Consider the following 23945-nt stretch of genomic DNA (forward strand, 5'->3'; position numbering starts at 1 on the left):
TGCCACAGTGCACCCAGTAGCCATTCTTGGCAGTTCAGCTCCAGTTTGGAGCGATTGAGCAATGCACCGTGGGCATGTAGCATGCATGACTTAGATGGAATGGCCTACTATACGCTCACATTTCATGTTAAGGGTTTTCTTCATACATGCTTTTTTACACCCACCATAACATTAATGGTGTTTGCTTAGTGGAATTATTTATACCAATAGTGCACTCAGACAAGTATGTGTATCAGGTTAAATTGCCATTTAACTTGTACCTGATCTGATCACATACCCATCCTTTCTATTGGAGATGACAAAGTACTTCTGAATCAAACTTCAATTGGCCTTCAATAATGGCTGAGTGTTTTTCCAGCAATACTATGATCTCAGTGATCTTGCTATTCATTGTGAAAAGGAAGATTATAAGGATGATGAATTGTGATAAATGAGCTATAATAGTGGAAGTTAAACTGTAAATCGTGGATGAATTTGGGTACCTAGTTTACTGTTGATCATAGATTCTCCTTGAAGACCCTAATTGAGTCTCAAAAAGCAAACTGCACCCAAGACCGGTGCAAGGATTTTTGTCGCCCGAGGCAAAAGGCAATTCAGCCCGTATACCAACCTGATGAGTCCCGATTATAGCACCCCCCTGCCAAATGTTTCCTCGCCTCTTAACTTGCATGACCTGCTCACCACATTCACAAGCTACTGTTACCCATCATGTTTTAGACCTTCCCTTTGCACTAATGTAAAATCGAATCACTCTCTGACACACACAATCTGTACCTCAGAGGCAAGATTAGAAACAATGATCAGATAGACAAGATTAGAAATAAAAATATTAGGCACGATTAGGAGAAAATCCATAATATCTTGTAGATTTCAAACTAATGACCATCCGGTATTCCCATCACACACTACCTCCCTCAAGCAACCCCCTAACCCACCCAGTCCCTGTGTAAGCCAGTTTTCTGGGCCAATGTGGGCCATTTTAATAACATACACTAGACATCCAATTAAGGGTTGCTGGAAGGAGGATAACACTTCCTTCCACCAAAAAGGCTGTCTCTCTGCCGGAATCCCCCAATTTGCAGGTGGAGACAGAGCTGTCTTTGTGTGCAGTATCTCTGCCTCTTCCGTGAATCCACACACACCCATCCCACCTCTACTGAACTGAGCAGCAGAAACCTTCATTCAAGTCGGTGAAAACCTTCCTCCTCATCGGCACACCTTCACCATCCTTTCCCCTCACTCTCTTGCCGGCCTCCCTTGGCCCTCCTCCTACCCCCACCTGTGAGGCTAAGAACCTCAGGGTCATCTTTGAGTCCACACTTTCCTTCTCCACCCACATCTCTGATGTCTCTTAAAAGTCAAATTTCCTACTGCACCTCCTCATAAGTACTCTGCCTTTCCTCTCCTTCCCCCAGAAGCTCACTGTCTCTCAAGCACTGGTTCTCTCTAATTGCACTATTGTAACAGCCTCTTTCTAAATCTACCTGCCTCTACTCTCCGCCCTCTGCAACTAATCCAGAACAGGACTGCAAGACTTGTCCTTGGCCTCAAGCCCTGGGATCGTATCTCTCCAGCTCTGAAATCTCTCCATTGGCTCCCAGTGGATGAAAGGATTAAATTCAAAACCCTCTGCATTGTCCACAAGGCTTTCTGGGGCCTGGGTCCAAAATACCTTCAGCTATCCCTCCACAAATACCCCACCTCTCGAGCTCTTCGCTCCTCTACCTCGAACTCCCTCAGGGTCAGTCGTTTTTCAAATAAACAAACTAGGGGTAGATCTCTGTCTTCGGGTGGGGCCTCCCTGCCACTCTAAAACTTGAGGTGAACCATCTCCGGCTTCCGGAAGCACCTCAAGACCTTCCTCTTTGCTTCTGCCTTCGTTCCCCTTCTTCCCTGCTGAACTGTTCTCTCTTGGCACCGTGCATCTGGCCACCCTCTGTTCTCCGGGGCCAGGTACCTGCTCACCCTGCAACCCTCACGCACCTCCTTCGGGCCAGCCCTTGCACTGGGGTTTGTATCTGTACCCACACAGTTCCCCCACCTTTTTCTTCCTGCACTTATCAGACCGACCCTGTCTGCTGCCTTAAACCCAGCACTTTGCCACTTGCTGGCTGCATTACCACCAGAGGCATTGCTAGGGGGGGGGCTAAGGGGGCTATAGCCCCTGGTCTTTTGGTTGTAGCCCCGGATAGAATTTCAGGAGCTACAACCAAAAGGCTAGCTAGCCCCGAGTCCCGACAGTCCCGACATTAGCGTAGCCCCGGGTCTTTTCCAGACCTAGCATCACCCCTGATTACCACTGTTTGTTGCCTTTATTATTTATTTATTATTTATCTGTTTCTCCTTTGCTCCGCACTTTCCACTTTTCCCCCCTTCCATGCACTTTTCCCTTCCTCCTCTCTCATGCACTTCTGCGTTCTCAATGTCACTGGGCCTAGTAAGACCGTTGTTTTGTTCTCCTCTGTTCCCCTCCCTTGCCTTGTCACGCTCTGAAACACTTGTGTACGAGCGCAATAGACATAAAATATCAATATCAAAAGGTAGGAGTTAATGGCTCACCAGCTCGCAGATGGTAGCAGAGATGACCCTTTGCTTGGCTGTGCATTTGCGGGGAAAATGGCAGTAAGTCCGTTGGCATCTCTGAGATCCGGGCGGAGGATAAGGGTGGAACTTTCTCGTCCACCCTAAAGAGTTGGTATGCTACCTAGTGGTGCCAGTAATCCACCCAGAATAATTCTTCAGCCAGGCTGATTACCATCAATTGGTAAGTTAGTGCCGAATGTGAAAATGAATCAGTGGCTCTAGCTACCAGCACCTCCGCGAGTGATGGCAGGAGAGACGTGACGGAATCTCTGCTTCTGCCAGGTTCCCTTAATTGGGGCTTTAGTACCCTCAGCAGCTGGGAATTGTAAACAATTTTATTGCCTCAATGTTCTTGAAAATGTACCATTTTCCACAAAATGCTCAACCCCGCGCCACCAGCACTACTCAGTTTATTCTGTGACTTCCTTCATTGTGTTTCATAAATCTCTTCCTTATTTCACTTAACAGGCACAGAGCTGTTAGAAACAGTGCAAACTTTATTCAAATACAGAAAACAGTCCATGCAGAAGTTGTTCAACATTCACTAACATACAGGTAACATTAGATCAAGGGACTCCCACACAAAGAACAGGCTGAAGTACAGTGAACAAGCAGCGTTGAAAGCTTCCATCATACACTGGCAGATACATCATAGACGGCCACATTGCAAGATACTAACAAACATCCAACATATACATCTTGGGCAGCAGCACTGCCAATTTCCCTCATAGGCACCCATTACAGTCATAGCCTAGGCAGCAGAGCTTCACAATTCCCAATGGTACAAGCTTTCCACACGAATGCATCACATACAGTTACTAGATGGGCAGGACTAACACATGCTTTCCTCACAAATAGAACAGGTGCAGACACAGCCTGCGCAGGGTGAGCGCAACCTTTCCACATAAATGCACATCATAGAATGGGCTAGTGCAAGCTTCCTGCAAAATCCATCTGGTACAACGTGGGTAGGGCCAGTGGAAGCTTTCCTAACAAACAACCACGCGTCCAGCATGAACAGTGCCAGTGCAAGCTTCCCTATCAAACAGGTACAGTGTGGGTCAGACTCAAGAAACCGTTTCTAATAAATGTTTCAGCATGGACAAGTAGACTTTTCCTCACAATATAGTACAGTTTAGGCATGACCAATGCGAGCTTCCCTCACTTTGTCTACTCCATCATTGAGTCCCGTCTGGAGTCACTCCGATTTCTCTGGGCTTATTTGGGATTTTAAGACCACCTTAACATATGGTAGCAGTGGATGGTCGGCTACGGGTCGTCAAACTGTCGAGGAGTCCCTGCCATGTCCCCGAAAACTGCAGAGATGACCTGTGGAGAGCGGTATTATGCACAACAGAGGGCGGTAGACAGGTGCCACCTTTGGAGAGAAGTCCTGTCTGGTCCCTGCGGGCCTCCCCGTCGGGCGTCGAGGAAAGCAGGCTCATAGGAGAGACTCTGCGCTGAAACAGATCCATTGACGTAAGTGTGGCAATGGCATGACAAAAACATCAGAGTTTTTTTGTATATTGTGGGTTTGTGAAGAAATAAGAGATTGAACAAGCGATAGCTTCTGACAAGGGTTGGAAAAGCTCACGTGGTAAGCCTTGTTGCGGGGCAGTAAGAAAAGAGACAAAGCCCTCACACAGAGTGAGAAGACAGCTGTATTTTATTGGTGTGTAAAAGCAAGGAAATATCGAGGCTGAGTACCACAAAAGGAAATACACCAAACATGGGCTATAAAAGATTCACAGATCTTTTATTCTACTGTACAGTTACAAAGAAACAGAAATTCGGATAGCTATCTGGCTCTCAATACATCACAATGAGTACCCTTCAGAGTGAAGAGTGAGAGTGCTGGACATCTAGACATTCGCATATTTATACATTTCAGCAATAATGTCCAGACCCTCTACAGGTTAATAATCTGCGGTCTAGAGTTCGTGGTGAGTTCACTTATGGGTCATACAATAATATGCACATGGATTACATTGGTTTGCATCTCCAACAAGTTACAATGGCAAAGTGTATTCCTGGATTTAGCAGTAAGCCTTAGCACATATCCCCTTAAAATGTAGTTCTGCCAGTGTCCACGTTCGACATTTGCATTACATTGTACTCAATGTGTATTCAAGGATGAAGCTTGTTAGTGCAGACAATCCTTAGACCACAAGTCATGCTTGGGACAAGGTCTCATTACCTAGTCTAAACATTCAGCCCTCGGACAGTCTAACCATTAACTAGATTCAAAAGGTCGGGAAGGCTCGGTTACAAGTTGGAAACACAGTCCTCCATTTTAGAACACAGACTCACATATGAACAGAAATCAAAATGGCGGATGATCGTAAAATGGCGGCGAAGTCGATCTAAAATCGGAACTTTGCAACATGGTTTTCTTCGCAGAGCGACTAGGCTTAGGCCAATATTTAAGAGAAAGGAGGCACAATATGATTTCCCGTTTAACAGGTGGAATGATTGCTGGCGCCAGCCTTATGTTGTGTGATAGCTTAGGCCTTTTAGAACTGTTATTTGTATATTTGTGGAGGATGTCAAGTGGTGGTGTGGACTGAGGAGTGTGATCTCGTGTGGAAGCAGCAAGGTGGGGCTACTCAGAGTGTGATTTGCATTTGTGGTAATGCTCAGAAGGGTTGAGTGACACAGGAGGCGTGGTCTCAGAGAGAGATGTAGAGGGGTCAATTTGTGGGAAAATATTGTTGGGTAGAGGCGCTGGGAGGCCAAGGGGGAAAGCATGATATTTTTGACAGGACATCTATGATAGATAACAGTAAAAATAAATACCATCCCTGTCCGCTGGGCTCCACAGCGCCTCAGAAGGAGAGCTGATTTTGGCAGGTGGATAAGGGGAAAAGCAGCTGAGGGAGTTCTCAATGTTTCACTGGGCTAGCTCCTCGGCTCCTCCATAATGGGTGAGGGGGCCACTGGGTGGATGCCCCTTCGGCCAGTACGGATGAGCTGCTAGGCTCGGACTGGCCTATAGGGCAATAGGACAATGCCCGTACTAAAATTGCAAAATGCTAGTGTAGGCCAATCAAAATGGGCCACTTTTTTGGCCAATGTGGGCCAGTTTGATGAGTTACTTCACAATGCAGCTAGTAGTTTTGACCATTGTTGCTGAACAAATATTCTTTAAATATCACCATTTGCTTACATTTTAACACAAAACAACCCCTTGGGTACTATTGAAATGGTCTGTGACTAAAGGAATGAATATCCATTTGCAACAGTGTGTCATTGGTGTCTGAGTCAGTTTTATGGTCCAGTCCGACCATGTATGTATATATATATATATATTTTTTTACATTTCATGCTAGGCTCTTGCGCCCCCCATGGGATGCGGCCGCGCCCTCCTGGGGGTATGCGCCCTGCAGTTTCAAGACCTCTGCTTTATAGGATGATAGTATGGTTTTTTTTATGGAAAATGCAAGTCGGATTTTTAAAGAAAAGCAAAATACATGGGCTAAATCGGGTTTGTTAGCACAATGATTAGTTCTACTGAGACTATATTTTAAGGATTATAATTGTTAAAGAAAGGCGCTTGTCATGAAGTGGTTGGGTTCGAATTGCAACCAGCTCCCCGTGAATCTCTTTATATGGAAATTAATTAATTTAATTCAAATGATACTAAGGACTTACACAAATAACTGAGAAAAATAGAAAAGAAATATGCAAACAGATATAGACTAACAGAGATTATCCTAAGGAAAGGGTACACAGAGGATACTGGCAACTTGGGATATGACTAGGGTTTTTATGGGATCTTACTTGGATTTGAACAGGATGCAAAGTGAAAGAGCGGGATATGAATTTCTTGGGTACTGGGTGATAGGATACTTACAAGGCAATCTTGAGTTTGGTAATTTGGCCAGCCAGCAAGCTCTCTGGACAGCAGGGCCAATGATCTTGTCACAGGCAGCGGGGTCAAGAGTTCTGGTTACTGGGTCAGCTGGGCTCTCCTGGATGGGAACAGCTGGGCAAGGTCTGGTCACTGCAGACAGCAGGATGGGTCAGCTGGCCAAAATGTCTGGTCACTGGATTCTCCTAAAGGGGATCAGCTTCCTTTCCTACTTTCTCCCTGGATTATTGGGTATGCCTGGGTCTGAAGAGGTGGTTTTGCCTGGATCTGGATAGTGGGATGTATCTCTGCTTTCCTGGATCTTGGGGTCTGGTTTTCAGTTGCTTGTCCCTAGGGTTTCCCTGTCTCCCCCTTATATAGGTAAAGTGACATCAGAGAATTTTGAAATCTGGGTGGAAGTACTCTAGACTTCCCCCTCGAATAGGATAGGCCAGGCTATGGTTCTCCCCTCCTCCCTCCGGGCTGATTGGTTCAAGGGAAGTGACATCACTTTATGTGGTGCAATGTATGACTCCCTTTGTCTCACAAGCCTTTTTCTTTTTACAAAAAATTAGTTATGGAACAAAAACTTCATATTTACACTAGTCACCATCAAAAATCAGATAGGCAGATCCCATATTTCATAAGGAATTGAACAGTCCGATCGCCAACTCTGTGCGAGGTAGCATCGCTTATGGGCACAATTTCGTCATTTTTAGGAAAAATATAATATTTACAATTCTGCAAATATTATACATACACAAATACATATGCCTACGAGTATTTGGCATATTTTCCCCAAGTTTAATGTCTGTGCCATTTTTGCTTCACCCAGAAATGCATTATTCCTGCCATTCCAGTTTACCACGTGCTAGAGAGCTGCACATGGTCTCATTGTGCTTGTCCAAAAATCACATGAAAACTGTCAAAATATAACATTGCTACTTATTCAGAATGCGGGAAAAAATGGCTTTAAGTATAATGTCCTTTATTGTCAATGAGGTAGATTTGCCCTTGATGTGGGCGGTACTACAAATCCCCACAACAACTGTCTCTGCCAAGCTTGGCAGGCAACAAAGAACTTTTATGATGTCTTTTGAAGTTTTTGCCAGTTCCCACTTCAGAGGGATGCTTGAGGAAATCGCTCCTCCCTGTTATGCCCAGCCCAACTGGCCTCCTTTGCTCATTCTGGCCGGGATGCCGGTCAATCTATGACCGCAAACTTCCACACCTCTGGGCCTTTCATGTACCCATGGGGGCTGGTTCACTGGTGGAGGTAATTATTTACCCATTGGAGGCAAGGTAACTTTGAAGTAAGTGCCTGGGCCAACCTGTTCTGCTGGTTTCCCAAGTTGTTTTTTTCTTTTTTTTCTTTCAACCGAAGCCAAGTCTTTTTGGGCATAAATATAATGTACATTTTAGAGCAAGACCCCCATCCCCACATATTTAATCCCATTTCTGCCTAAGCAAATGTGGTAATTGTCTTTCATTTTGAAACGGCATTCACCTGCTTTGCAAAAGAACCATTTTACACGTGGGTTAATTTTTCTTGTATGTCACTTTCCAAATGCAGTTTTTGCCACACACAGTTTCAATTCACTCAATCTTCTGGAAGGCTTTACAGATGCGGACAGTTTATGAACACAGAGAGATATATGGCCAAGCATCTCTTTGAAATTGACATGGAAAAAAGAAACACTGCATCATTTCTTTCATTTACTGCAGTTTGTTCGCAATGGTTGATAGCCGTGTTAAGTGTAAACCCGAATTCTTTGCCTTTCCAGTGATTTCCCAGTACATCAGCTGTTCTGGAAATGTATTTGCCTAACTTCTTGGTGCTCAGCAGAAATAAAGCATGCCAGGGTGGGTTTCCATCAAGGGAACGGCTTTGTGATGTTTTAAAATGAAATCAAGGGCAAAGTTGAATGCAGGTAATTTTGTTGTGCAGCCTGGAGTCTTTAAATGACAGAATAGCAATGCAGAGCCATTTTGAACTTAAGTTATTGTCCCTGGATTCACGTGAAGGAAAACAAAATGCAGCCATTCTTGGGGTGGCTATGTTCAAATCTCGCCACCTATGTGCTAAGCAGACAAAACAACAGCCGATTTTGGGTGAATGTTGAAAAGGTGTTTTTTTGATGAAGGGAATTTCTTTTGGGGCTGGTAAATGTACCCCACAGGCAAGAATTTGCCATTGACAAAATGGCTGCTTAAAAAATGGCATCTAAGATTAACGTAGTGATGTCATTGCGTTATGACAGCAGTGACTTCACTAATGTAAACAAGGCGTCCCGTTGCACAATGCTGTGCATTGCAGTTGGGGTGTTGCCATATGGACAAGAGCCCACTTGTGTTCCATAATGGGCTTTGTATATAAAGGGCAAAACATGCCCTGTAATGTGTTAAAGAATATCATTATCCCTGTTTAGTGTGATAAGGCGATAGGGTGATAAATCGAGAATGTGTAGAGCATACCATGCATATTTCTACTCCTGCAAAGTTAAACTGATTAGGCAGTGTGGACCCAAAGGGTCTTACCATAAATGTATATAAATCATGATCCATTTATTGCCTCATCCCGCATGGAGGCTTCCAATCTGTTTACAACAAAAGGCGCATGTAAAAGCATATACAGTGAAACAAGATAGTATGATAAAAAGATAAAAGTTGTCTAGAGAGAATTGTAATTTCTACAGAGAGGCCTAAATGGTTCGTAATGTCAAAAATGTGATGCCCAAATACCCCATGTGGAAGAATGATCTTGTTGTCCCACCCGTATATCTGATGTGTCCCATCCTATGGAATCTGTGTCAATATTTTTATAAAAATGGTCCCAAGTAAAATTCTTCATTAATGCCTAATGGAGTTATGGCAGCCAGATGGCAAGAAGGACTTAGACAGATTGGTGTGCGTGACGACCTACAGCCCACTGAGTAATCTTGTACGGAATACAATCAAGAAACACTGGCATCTCATAAAGAACACAGGAACCTTGAATAAGACACCACTCTTTGCTTTCAAGAAGAATCAGATCCTGAAGGATTCTCTCGTTCACACTTTCATTGAACACGTTGTACCTCAATCTACACTCTGGGACCTGCCTCCAGTGAAAGGCCATTACCGATGCGGACAGTGCCTGGCTTGTCAGTTCACTGACACTAAGAAGACATTCAAATATGAAAACGTCTCATGGACACTCAATTACCACACCAACTGCAACACCAAAAAGGTCATCTATGTCATTGAATGCCCCTGTGGTCTTCATGTTGGCAAGACTATAAAAACAAGAATATCTGAGCACAGATCATGCATCAAGAATAAAGTACCCGACAAACCCCTGGTCGACCACTACAACCAGAAGAACCACACCAATAAAGACCTGAAATGGTTTGTACTACAGAAGCTGTCCCCTACTATAAGAGGGGACGACATGGACAGGATCCTTACGAAATTGGAACAGAAGTGGGTACACCGGTTGAACAATGTCAAGAAAGGCCTCAACATCACTGTAGAATGGAAACATTTTATGTAGATGATCCATTCCTTGCCCAACATAGTACGACAGACGACAACTCATACCACCAGCCTGCACACACAGTGGATATGGCTCTCCCGTCCTGTATAGCAGGCGGCCCCCACTCAATACTTGAAGAGTACCTTACATTATGTAGTCTGATAGCTCAACAACCGTTTTGCAATCAACTTGAGATGATAGATCTTCCTAGACATTATCGTACAAACTGTACTTTTGAACCATGCCAGTAACATTTAGTCTACACACCACACTCAGGGCTATTAGACTCTTAACACATAACCAGGTTTGGCTGCATTTCGAATTAGACATCAGAGTTGGTCAGTTCAAAATATTAACATTGGCAGGCCTCAATAATACACACTGCCTGTAATGCCTGTCTGTCTACAAATGTAATCCTGTTACCATGCCACCTACCCGTCTGTGTCTTTGCCAAGCACTGTGTCCGTATACATCCAACAGGGCCAGTGTGGTACATAGATGTATTCCTAGAAACCTCGCCAGCAATCGTGTGCAATTACAGATTGCTCCAATTGTATTTATACACTCATGGCAAGGTGATACCCCGCCTCTTTGATTATACTTTATTGTCCATTGACTACACAATTCTCAGAACTATCCTTTACCCTGGCTAGTCATTGTACACTAAACATGTGGGATGCACACATCTTCCCAGCTACGACACCTCTCATCTGCACTGAAACACTCTCTTGGTAACCTATACCAACCCACATGGACTAGCGCAGTTCATTCTGCTTCGGCAGTGTGACGGCAGTGAGGCAGAGTCATCATATCAAGTCCACCTCGTTCACAGGCCCGCAGGCTGCTACGGGGCTTTGAATATATAGATCATCATAACATTGATCCGGCTTCATCACCGGACATCGCTTTTCCATGTGAGCGCGTTGGTTGCCATGACAACCTCACCAAACATTATGTTTTTAATACACTACAATTGCTGATTTGCCTGAGTATTGCTCCTAAATTATATTGGGAGTCTGAATGATGCCTCCTTCCAACTCTATTCATGTTGTTTGTCGGCCACCGTGCCACGTTGACATTCTAAAATGGCAGACGGTATATAAACAGCTAACGTCGCCATAGCAACCTCTCGCTGCACTCATATGCAAGTCGAGAGGCTGTCCAAACGCGTCCCTCCAGCTTTTGGACATCAGACTGAAGATGACAGGTAATCAGACACCACTCCTACCATTATCAGGGTGACTGCACGCTAAGCCACCGCCCGCCGTGTTTCTTGAACACACGCTATTTGGACGCCATCGTCCACGGGTGTTTATTCTTTGAACTTACTATTTCGCTACCGCGTTCACTCCTTTTTGTATCCCGCTGGTGCAGTGAGACACACTGCACCATCCACTCTCCATGGGGGATAGCTGAGTGAATCCCTGGCACTTTACTATCCAACACCAACTATACAGTGCTCCTGTCAACACGAGCGATCACTCCCCATTAGTTGTCATAGTTGTGACCCAGGATCTGGTGGCTAAGTAACACTTGTCTCCATTTTCACACAGTACAGGGTTGAGCCTTTACCATCAACTTTGACCCATTGTCTCCAATTTCGCAGGAACACCGGTCCCCTGTTTAGTGCTGGTAAGAGCCAACTTATACGATTCTGCCACCCAGTATCACACCTTCCCCTTTTTCTTTGGTGGTGCACTCCTGACATCGCTCTCCTTGTTACAGCCATTCATACGCACGTAACCGACTCCGGAACTCACCGGCTTTATCTGATGACTCGGACACTCAGAATGTTTAGCCATTGTGCAACCTATTACGGTAAACTCCATAACTTACAGTCTCTCATCGAGCGACCGGCATTCAAAGCATTAGAAATAGTTTTTTAACATTTGGAACCCCACACTTTTCTGACTTCCCTCTCTGTCCATTATCTCGACAGATCATGTAGGATCTTCTCTCACACTACTCTTCTCGGTCCTGATGAAGGCCGATCAAGTCACAGCCACACAAGAACAGCTTTGAGGCCAAAACACACTTGTGTAGACCTTGTTCAGTGTCACAACATTGTCACTTAGTAATAGTCCAATTTACTGGCTTGTACTTAATGTACCGCAATTGCATTATCTTCCTCATGGCTTCCCCCAAAAGGGACCATAGAGATCGCTATTGCTTCTAAACTTGTTAAGTCCTATATTTTTTCCATATGTATATGCAACATATGTTCTGATGCATTAAATTTGAATCACATGCAGTAGTCATTTGCACTATTTGTTCTTCTATTGAATGTCAGGAACAGTGTTTTGCCCTTTGTGGGTTCCTTTGACCTTGCTCATTTGTATTATTTAAATGTTCACCCACCTGGGTAGAGCAGGGACGTAACCAGGCGCCCTTTCAAATTAAATTATTCCAGGTGGTAGATCCAGTGGAGTTCTCATTGCGTTAGTCACTTCTTCTAATCTCGGGGGTGGATGTATTATTTCTAGGATTATCCATCTGAGTTGTGCTATTTTATGATGGTTATCCAGAAAGTGTCTATATACTGGCGATTTGGTGTTTGCCAGTCGGATGTAAGATTTATGCTCGGTCCACCTTTACTTTTCTTTCTGTGTTGTCTGACCAGCATAGTACTTCCCAAAAGGACATCTCAGGGCGTATATGACGTTTTTACTATCACATGTCGCAAAGTCATGTAATTTGATTTTCTTTCCTGAATTGGTATGTCTAATATGATCTCCTTTGATGATCGACGAGCAGTGTTGGCAATTCATACATGGCAATGTGCCTATGTTAGGTTTATGTAATACCCTCTGGGTAGATTTTTGGGATTTTTCAGTTCCAATGGGTGTGTCCCTCAGGTTTCTCCCCCTCTTATACGCCATCATTACTCTAGCTCATAAGTGCCTATCTCTCTCATGCCCAGTATATCTATCGTATCGTACTGAGACCAAGACAGCCACCAGAAATCTTCATTCATCTATCGCACCACGCTGATCCAGCCAAGATTCAAACTGATTTGTTTTGGCGGCACAAGCTTCGAAGTCCATGCTCCTCTTCTCTGGAACTCTCTTCCTGTGCCTATACGCCTTATTGACAACTACGCCTCTTTCAAAAAGACCATTAAAACCCATCTCTTCAATCTCAGCTCGGACTGATTCCTCCCTGCTCTCTGCTAGTGCCAGGTTTCTCTCACTGCTTGTTGTACGTCTAGTCTAGTTATGTTTGTGCCCTGAGGCCTACGGGCATGTGTGTGCGGTACAAATATTACAGTAAATAAATAAAATAATTCATTGGTAGTTCCGGGAAGAGGCTATTTAATGTGGGGTCTAGCTTAATGAGTTTCCAGTTTCCTTTTATTGTTCTGCTCACCTGGTGACTCTGCGCTGAGAAGCGCAGAGTGTAGATCATTCTCTAGCTTTCTTCTTTAGTGCCAGGTGTCAGGAGATCATCCCTCCTATGTAGTTCTGTTCTTGTAATATCCTTTCTAAAATTTGAGGGGGTACAAACAATCTTTAAATCTTGTTGACATAAGGTTGTATTCTCTCTGTAGCATGTCAGTGTTGGAGACAATCCTTTTCAGCCAATTTGATATCGCTACTTATACAATGGAGGACAGCCCAAAGCAAGAGCAGCAGCTATTCCTGCTGTCTTGAAGGGAGGGTGCAGAGAGTCGGTGCTATTATCTGTCTGAATGAAAGTTAAAGAAGATGCGCAATCCCCAGTTCAATTTAACACCCCTAATGCTCATATTTCTTTAACTCCAGAGCAAAGAAGGAGGCTGAAAGACTTAAAGGCTTGCACTCCTCTATCGTCTTTGCTTGGGAGAGACAGCACACCGGGAAAGGTCTTCTGCCTAAGAACCAGACTGCATGTGCTTTGCTACTAGAGAGAATGCCGGTTTCAGATGATTTAGTAATTTTGAACCGTAACAATGTCCTAAACCTGTTTTATGTCATACCCAGGTTACAGGCTATTAAGTCTAGTGATATAAATTGGGTAGAATTTGTGAACGATAAGCAGCTAGGTCAAGTATTCCTTCACATCAAATCTGGCTTAGTGAGAAAGACCATTTTAGATGCGGTTTCGATGCTACTACTATTGGGTTATGATCTCTTGGAGATTGATAGATACGTAATGTCAGTTGCTCAGATAGAGCCAGATAAGAAGAATGATGATAGAGGGCATCATTCAAAATTGCAGAGGCAACCAATGGTGATGTGGAGGTTGAGGTATGAAGATGAGGTAGGAGGTGTGTCTGGGTTGTTGAAGGATAACCAGATTTTAAAGTATGCACCTATGCAAGTGACATGTGACAGAGCTAATATTTATTCTCTTAAGGTTGTGTTGGATATTCCTAATGATAAAAAAAGTAATCAATGATCCAATTAGTCTTGGCTAGCAGTAGCCCTCCTGTTAACAAAGATTAACTAAACTTTGCTAATACTTTGAAAGGCATTGTTGTTGGGTCCTGGAATACCTGCGGATTTACCGACTTATGTAACGTAGGAGACTTTAAATTTGAGTCGTATGACATTCTCCAACTACAGGAAACATGGTTGCGGTCTGCGTCATTATTAGATGGGTATTCGATTTCACTAAATCCGGCAGTAATGGGTCCGAAGGGGAGACCCTCATCAGGCTAGTTAATAGCAGTAAGAAATGGCCTGGGGATAGAATTAGTCGGATGGAGAATCCTTAGTCCCCTCATCCAAGCAGTGAAGATAGTGTGGAATACGATGTGTTTTTCAGGTATCGGGACGTTCATTTTAATACATTTATGTTGGAACCCAACAGCAATTCTGATGAAGAATTTCTAGACTGGGTGGCCAATTTGTTGGATAACTATTTAACTGACCTTACATGTAAGACAGTGTTAATTGCGGGTGATTTTAATGCATGATGTCTGGAGGCTCAGAGGAATCTCCTCAGAAACACTGGCAAGTGTACATCTCCATTGTGAAAACAAGATGTTTTCTGGTTAGCCCTGATGGAATCAAGGGCATTTCATATACTAAATGGTCAAGCCAGGGGTCATATTCCTGCTAAAACAACTTGGACCAGAGGTCTACAAACCTCCACCTTGACTATATGTTTGGTTCAGGCAATATTTTTACTTCCATGTCTTCACTGCAGGTGATCACAACAACTCAAAGTGACCTTTCAATTCCTAAAAGGCTGTGGTAATTTGTAAAGTTAGGGGGAGGAGCAAGGTATTCGCGAAAATTAGAGGTAACACAAGGAAGGAATCATTTACTATATAAACCGGGAGTAGTCGAAAAATTCAAAATTAACTATATTGAATCTTTGGATGGTAGGGTCGAGGAGAAGGTTGAGATAGAATATGTACCGATTCTACCCAGATTTTACGTATCAGGAACGGATGGGCTCAGAACGAGTTGTAAACACAACATGTTTTTGATCCAAAAGTAGAAGCTAAGAAAACTCAGTTTTGTGCAGGGGTAAGGAAATTGGGTATATTGCCTAGACAGAGATTGTATCTGAAACTAATAAAATCTAATTAAAGTACAAAAATTGGCTATGCCTGCACAAAGCAAGTTTAATTCAACAGGATGCTGAAAAAATACTATCTGCAGGATGTAAGAAACGCTCTATTGAAGTGTGGAAATGTATGAAAACTTTAGAAACTGCTCAAAAAGCCTTTCAGATTAACCCAGTGTCAGAAGCAGACTGGGTTTGTTACTTTGAATGTACTTTTTCCAAGAGCTCCCGTGAAGTAGAACTACTTCCAGAAATGTCAACATCGGAATGGGTTCATCCACTAGTGAAAGAAGATAATCTAACTCTCATTAAAAGAGCGAGCAATTCACAAGCGCCAGGTCCAGATGGCTTGTCAAACACCATTTAAAAAAAATCCCAGAGCAATGGACTGAATTTCTATACATTCTTTTTGAGCAAATAAAAGGATTCCTCTTTCGTGGAAGTCAGCAGTGGTCTTTCCAATCTTTAAGAAGGGTGATAGGGCGAATCCCAAGAACTATTGCCCTCCTGGATATTCCGGGGAACAATTTTGCTTCATTAGTCTTGGCCGAACTGAAGAACTGGATTAGAGAAAGCAACCAAGTATATATACTCGTAAGTGAGGCTTTGTAAAAGGGGTCGGCACATTTCTAAACATTCTTAAATGTTTTTTTAAAAAAGAGTTTCATCCAAAGGCACTACCATTTATGCTGGCTTTTTAGATTTTGCCTTCACATTGAACAACATTAACCGTAACATTTTGTAGGCCAAGTTATTAAAGTAGCGGTGCCCGGTGGGGCTGGTGGATATTATAATGGCTTTATATAGCTCATCATCTCTTCTAGTTAGGTTGAACCAGGAAGAGAAACTAACTAAAAAGATCCACACAGCCCGACGGTTGAGTACCTGTGCTGTTCAATCTCTATATTTCAGATCTAGGAGAGACTTTGACATGGGCTGGATCATTCCCCCATGTATACATGGACAGCCTTTATCGGTTGGATGTTGTATATGGACGATCTGATGTTACTACTAGATCAGACAGAAATAAGTCTTCAGAGACAACTAGAGATGCTTCAGAGGTGTGCCACCACTAATGACCTAACGCTCAATGTTGCAAAGTCAACTGTTATGATTATGCAATCCAGGAGGAAAAAAAGGAAGCATGTAGTTAAATGGCATTTGAATATGGGGTGATTAGCGAGAGTAGACTCATTCAACTACCTAGGTTTATGCATGAACTCTAGCTCTGCAGATACTCCAAATGTAGTCATTTTAAGAACGAAGGCTAAGGGTTTAGCTGTGCATGGATGTGCTTTGGACAAATGTTTTGGCACTTTCCCCTGATTCCCGCACCCCAATTCTACAAAATGAAGGCTAACCCGGTTTTAACATATGGGGCAGAAACCTTTTTATGTCTACCATCGAAAGTATGGAGTGTTCTGGAGAGCCTTTATTTGAAGAAAGTTCTGAATCTGCCAAAAAACATACCAATACAGATTTTATGTCATGCGCTAGGGTTGCTATCTTTGCAGACGATAGTACGATGGAAAGTTTTAACTCTCTTTCAGAAGGCTAGCTGAAGGTAGGCCCATGTTACAATTCGTGAATGGGGCGCTAAGCAGGGGCAAAGACAAAATCACGCTGTTGCAGGAATTGAACTGTTTAGAGATTTTAGATTCATTAGATGTTAAATGTGATATTTAGATTGACAACCCTATTGCTGTTAAAGTGAAATTCTGGAGGAGTGATTGGATAAATACTCAGTCTGAGTGTAAATCTTATTAATTTTTTTATCAATTAAAGCATGAAGTAAAACCATTGAATGAGTTACCATCCTACTTAAAGAAATGTTCCAATCAATTATGCCGAAATCATGTTTTAACAGTCTGATTTAATTTGTATCCACCAATGGAAGTGCTTTGTGTCCATTCTAAATTAGAACGGAGTAATTGTGTGGTAAGGTTCTGTAAAATCACTAATGAAATTGAAACACTGAAGCATGCAATATTGTTTTGTATGGTGTTAACTGTACCCAGGACTTTGTATTTCAGTTATAATTTAGAGAATTACAAAATGTTTAAAATTACAAAATGTTAACCGCTGAAGAATGGTGAAGGATGGTCTGTGGTGGCGATAGTACAGTGATGAATTTAGCTGCAGTATGATTTTCAATATTCTCTGATCATTAGAATCGCGAAATGCTGACTGGAGTTTTAATAGTCTCATGGATTTATGTACTAGATGAAATATGAAAATGTATTTTTGTGTTATCTGTATGTAATTGTCGTGTGAGAGGTGTTTTATAAAGCAAAAGGTTTGTAATAAGCCAATACGCTTAATAAAATAAATAAAAATAAATGATATATTAATTATTTGCCTTAAATTGTGTTCTATAATTTATTGTATTATGAACATTTGATAGGGTTTTTAATGGTATTTTGATCATCTGGTTAACATTCGCTAGATATTAATATTATATATTTAATATTCTGGATGCTGACATTTAAACCAAAGGTGGACGTAAAGACCTTAACAAATACTTGTTGAGTGCCCTTATACTCCCCCTTATAATTAGCTTGCATACTTGATTCGCAGCCCAGTATGGGATGGAGCAGAGAATGTTAGCCTGCTGAATATTTGCAAATTCTTCTCATAATTTAACAAGGAACAAAACAATAAAAGTTGTACAACTCAACGATGACCAGCAAAATGTGTTGTGCTGTCTGCCTGACACGTGTTGAGTTAGGAAAACACTGTTCTTTAGAGGCTGTCAACTCACATCGAATGGTCCCAAAGTCTTCCACTCAATTGGAATTACATAGTCTGGCTGCCACACATTCGTGTCAACCGACATCAACGATGCTGGTCGTCGATGAATTATACAAAATGTATTGTGCGCTGTTTTTATGTTGCTTGTTAAATTATTAGTAGCATTTGTAAATTCAAGATTTGAAAAATGATTATCTCAAATGAGATAAATTGGTTAATAAATTGTGCTATTAAGCATGTTTTGACATTGTACAAAAAAGCACATTTTTGCTACTAGCCATGTAGATACACTTTTGGGCAGTGTGCAGCAATTGTCCAGAAGGCGCAAGCAGTGTGGCCACTTTTGTCTATGTTCTTCCAAACCACACATCATGCCTTTCAGGGAAATCCCATTGGTTTGGGAATGGAAAGCTTGAGGCAACTCCATACTCCTTCCACATCGCCTTCATATACGCATATATGAAGTTGAAGCTCCTGTCAGAAATGGCTGCTTTAGGGAACCCCATATGAGAAAAGAGAAGCTTGGCAAGTATGACAGTGATGAGGAGGGCCGAGTGCCCTCCCTGGGCATGACACCTGTGAATCAGGCAGCAGAGACAGGACACAAGGCAAGGAGGCAGACGAGCCTGGGCTGGTGTCAAAAGTCATCTTTAATGCATCACAGGATACCAGGAAAACAACAGCAATGAGCTCCCAAATTCACCACCTTTTATACTGTTTTACGGCTGGTGCAATACTTCATTTTATTACGCAATACATTTTGATTGGCTCTTTCAATTAAAGACAAGCCCTTATTTAACTGTGATTGGCTTGCTTAACTGCCACCCATCAAGCCCACATGACACAATTTGGCAAGCCTCACTTGACTGGCATGTAGGCTAATTAAATTTGTGTGAGATCCTACTGACCTTTATTATAAATCCTTTGATGTTTTGAAAGGAGCTGTCTTTTTCAGATCACCAGAGTCTTTTTGGCAGGCTATACCGTGCTTGTTCATCACATTTGCTGCAAACCAAACAGCTGTCTGCTCTAATTGCTACTTTCCCAGACCGCTAACTGGCCTCCCCCGGCCCATCAATGTCAGAATTGCTGCCAAAAAGTTCTAAATATATGCCCCAGTTGCAGTGAACTATCCATGAACTGCTGTTAGAGAATTATTTAATTATCTTTGCATGACTATGGGTTTTTCCACCATCTTGTTTTCCGGCAGCCATTTTAGAATCTAACCCCGTCTGAATACTTGGCCATTCTAGCAAATGGCAATCTACATTTGAACATAACCTATTTTCTGTCCAGTTCCCAGACTAGTTTTTCTATATTTATGATATATGTGTACTACCTGAGATACCCTCCGCTGCGTAAGGCATTCTGACCCTAAAAAATATATATCACCCTAAAATGTGCTTTTTGTCCTAAAACGCGCTACAATTTTAATTTTTTGAAATACTGAAACTATTGATCAGCCTGACAAGTTACCTGCATTCAGTTTGAGATTGCTGGCCATAATTGAATAGTGTAGTGTATTTCAATAAAAAAGACAATGTGATTAATGACCCTTCATTAATCACATTGTCTTTTTTTTATTGAAATACACTATAATACCCACTACAAGGGGGTATGATTGGCCAAGATCGTTCTGATTATATGAGATATTTTTTTTATAGAACTTGACCAAAGAACATATGGGATTAAGTAACCAAAACATTATTTTGAATGTATATGATTAATGGTGATTTATGTTTTACAGATTAAACCTATTGTCCTTTCCTGAGCATGTAACGAGTGTCTATATGGCCTGAGCAGAGTATAACAATATAATGAGAAGAAACATTATATTTTGACAGAGGTGAGTACTAGTGAAACAATGGGAGTCAGAAAAAGTAAGTATTGGTTCACACTGCAGTGTGTGAACACACTGTTGATCATTATTAGGAGTAAGAGGCCCCAGGTGAGTACAGAAAAAAGGCAGTAAGGGATAATGTCTTTTCAAATATGTAGCATTTTCTCAAGATAGGTACAAACAAGTGTGAGTATAGCATAGCATGTATATAAAAGTATGGCCATCTCTAAGGACAAGGACGCAAGAAGATTTCAGAAAAAAGGTGGAGTAACCTTTTTTAAATTCTGATGAATAACAAGATGCCAAAAGGGTAGATTTTGCAGAAGTGTAGGAAATGTTTAGAATAGGCAACATAATGTATTTCTTATATGTAACTTCAAGTGTTCATCGCTTCCTGCCCCTAAGATACCCTGATGGGGGTTTAAGTCATTATCTAATAGGGACCTGTCCACTGAACAGCCTACATTTACTCCACTTGGAGTGTATAATGACTTCTTCTAGACGCTCCTGAGCGTAGGATTTATGGGCTTAGTCTATAATGCTCCTCGTCCTTCATATCATTATCTGTGATGCTCCTCATCTCACATCATTAATCACCACCTCTATGTTACACTCTTAGTCATTAACTAAACACCCAACCCCCGTTACTCTTCTAAACTACCACATTTTATTTTAAACCATTGATTACCTTTAAGTTACTTTTGAATTACTTTTAAATTACCTCTAGATTACTTCAAAATTACTTCTAGATTATTTCTAAATTATTTCTAGATTACTTCTAAATTATTTCTAGATTACTCCTAGATTACTTTTTTAAAGACTCCTGATTACTCCTGGATTACTTTTTAAAGACCACTTAATAATACATGTCTTTATTCTCTCCTTCTTTACCCTAGTCCCCTTATACATACCAAAATCCACAGGTGCCAAAGCGCAATGCTATCATCACATGTTGACACCCATAGAAGACCCCCCTGGCAAGGAGTCGGCACACTGCATATTCATTTACTTACCCTTCCATTCTCACCAGAGCCCATCCCCTCATGTCTATCAGCATCCATAGATTCTTGTCCCTGAAAGAAAGTCTTCAGGGCTCCTTCGTGATCAGCCAAGTGAAGAGGAGCACCCAGTGCCCTCCTTGGGCATGACACTTGTGGATCAGGCAGCAGAGGCAGGACACAAGGCAAGGAGGCAGACAGGCCTGGGCTGGTTTCAAAAGTCATATTTAATGCATCACAGGATACCAGGAAAACAATAGCAATGAACTCCCAAATTCACTGCCTTTGATACTGTGTTATGGCTGGTGCACTAAATACTTCATTTTATTATGCAATACATTTTGATTGGCTCTTTCAATTAAAGACAAGCCCTTATTTGCCTGTGATTGGCTGGCTTAACTTCCACTCATCAAACCCTCATAACACAATTTTGCAAGCCTAACTTGACTGGCATGTAGGCTAATTAAATTTGTGTGAGATCCTACTGACCTTTATTATAAATCCTTTGATGTTTTGAAAGGAGCAGTCTTTTTCAGATCACCAGAGTCTTTTTGGCAGGCTATACTGTGCTTGTTCATCACATTTGTTGCAATAACCAAACAGCTGTCTGCTCTAATTGCTACCGCTAACTGGCCTCCCCGGCCCATCAATGTCAGAATTGCTGGCAAGATGTTCTAAATATATGCCCCAGCTGCAGTGAACTATCCATGAACTGCTGTTAGAGAATTATTTAATTATCTTTGCATGACTATGGGTTTTTCCACCATCTTATTTTCCGGCAGCCATTTTAGAATCTAACCCCATCTGAATACTTGGCCATTCTACCCAATGGCAACCTATTTTTTAGCATAACCTATTTTCTGTCCAGTTCCCAGACTAGATATTTATGATATATGTGTACTACCTGAGATACCCTCCTGAGATGCTGGGTAAGGCATTCTGACCCTAAAAAATATATATCGCCCTAAAATGTGCTTTTTGTCCTAAAACACACTACAATTCAGATTTTTGCAATACTGAAACTATTGATCAGCCTGACAAGTTATCTGCATTCAGTTTGAGGGGGGGGGTCTAGCAAGTCCAGCACCTCTTCCACAACAGCACTGGAAACATTGCTTGATTTATTTTTATGCCGATTTGAGGCCTGTAAAAATGGGAACACAACCTGTCAGCTGTCTTCGTCATGCCTAAGTGACCAGCCAAAGGAATTTTGTTACCCAACACTGCTATGTCACCTTCTGCATCAGAATTCTTAGGCTCTCTGTAAAAGAGACCAGTCTCCCAGTACATCTTCAACAACACTGGGGCCTCACACTGAGCACGTTCCTCTGCCTGCTTCTGCAGACCTGTGAGAGTGGGTCAGTCCCTATGTGCATTGCTAATGTGAGTCTGATTAGGGCCTCCAGCTGAGGACAACTCACTCAGATCTGACAGGCCCCTGAGGTCTGAAACAACTGTATCCGACATCTCAGTTACTGGTTCGACGCTAGTAGGCAAATATGAGATCGTTTAGGCTTTCACTCACACACAGCGCTGACAAGTTTCCCCCTCCAGCTAAACCCTACAATTGCCAGTGGGCATTGGCTGAGGTATTCAAACCCCTTGACTTACCAGTCTGCACTTGAAATGATCTGTCCGTCTTTCTCCCACTGTTGCCTAACAGCAGTGATGCTATTAGCTGTGTCACACAGTGCAGAGTCTCTGTTCCCATTAATGAAGACATGCTTAAAAAGATCTGTGTATTTGTGGGAACTGGGGCGTCCTCATGGAACTCGATATATTTCCTACTCAGAGTCACGAGGAAACATTCTGACACTCCCTGGCCTAATTGTATTTGTAATTGGTTATTTATAACGCGCTTAATACCCAGAGGTTTCTAAGCGCGGACCCCGGGATCAAACCTGTGTTGCTCCGCGTGAGCTATCCTCCCTGCCCAATGGGGGTATCGCGCTGTTTTGCCGATGCACATTTTTTCAAAGTAATTTTCCACAAAGAAATGACTTAAAAAAAACCCATTGGACTATATAGGCGTCAAAGGGTTTAAAGGGGTGGCAAGGGGGTCGGTTTTGGGTAATAGTATAGGGAAAGGAGGAAAGGAGGGGCTTGAGGGGACCCCCAAAATTAAGAAAATGTGTATCGGCAAAGGGACATGGAACCCTAATGGGGTTGCATCCGCGGAGATGCCCATACTGACAATGGCCTCCCCCATGAGGCCAGCACTGACTACAGCCTGTTTGGATTTACCTTTACAGGCTGAATCATTGTGAGGAATGGTGGCATAGAGCAGGTTCAGTGGTCACGGGTGCCCTTATGACAACTCCTGTTATAGCCAAGACAATTCAGCACAGGAGCTGCATCTAAGGTATGCACCTCTGTTCTCAAACCACATAGTTATGAGTAATTACAATTCTGGTGGCAGTTTAATATTTAAACATAAAGCCATACCTGAGTTTAGGGTATGGTGGATAGTAATTCACAAAACTATAAGAAGCCACATCTCCTTTATATCATGCATGTGTCATCTCAGCAAGCCCAGGCCAGTTACTGAAGGATTGTGTGTTAGGTCATGCAGCCTATCCAGGAGGGCAAGAGACTGAAAGATGTGCCTCTCTTTTAATCCGTTCTGAGGTCTGGTAACCCTGCTCTCCAGCAAGACAGTCCCTCAACAGATACTGTCCTCCTGGGAAACAAGAATCAAAGGGCTTGTCCTACACAAAAGGCCTAGCCTCACACTAGGGTGTTGCATACCAAAGGGCCTTTGATGCTATGGATCAGAGAAGGGGGCGTGTAAGTGTAGTCAGGGAGAGCACAACACAAGTGGGTAAGGGTTCCACCATCTCTGTGTACCTCTCCTTCTTTCGTGCCTCCTTCAGTGCTTTTAGCACCAGGCCATTTGAGTCTGATGTGAGAAGG

The 23945-nt window shown here is 42.5% G+C and overlaps 1 protein-coding gene across 1 annotated transcript in view; it reads left to right on the forward strand.

Annotated features, from left to right (window-relative positions):
- DHX32 (DEAH-box helicase 32 (putative)) overlaps positions 1–23945 on the forward strand; it is an 864748-nt gene that overhangs the window by 36637 nt on the left and 804166 nt on the right. The gene's annotated exons all lie outside the window — the stretch shown is intronic.

This window comes from Ambystoma mexicanum, chromosome 8 (genome assembly GCF_040938575.1).
Source record: "Ambystoma mexicanum isolate Mex_15411 chromosome 8, UKY_AmexF1_1, whole genome shotgun sequence".
NCBI lineage: Eukaryota > Metazoa > Chordata > Amphibia > Caudata > Ambystomatidae > Ambystoma > Ambystoma mexicanum.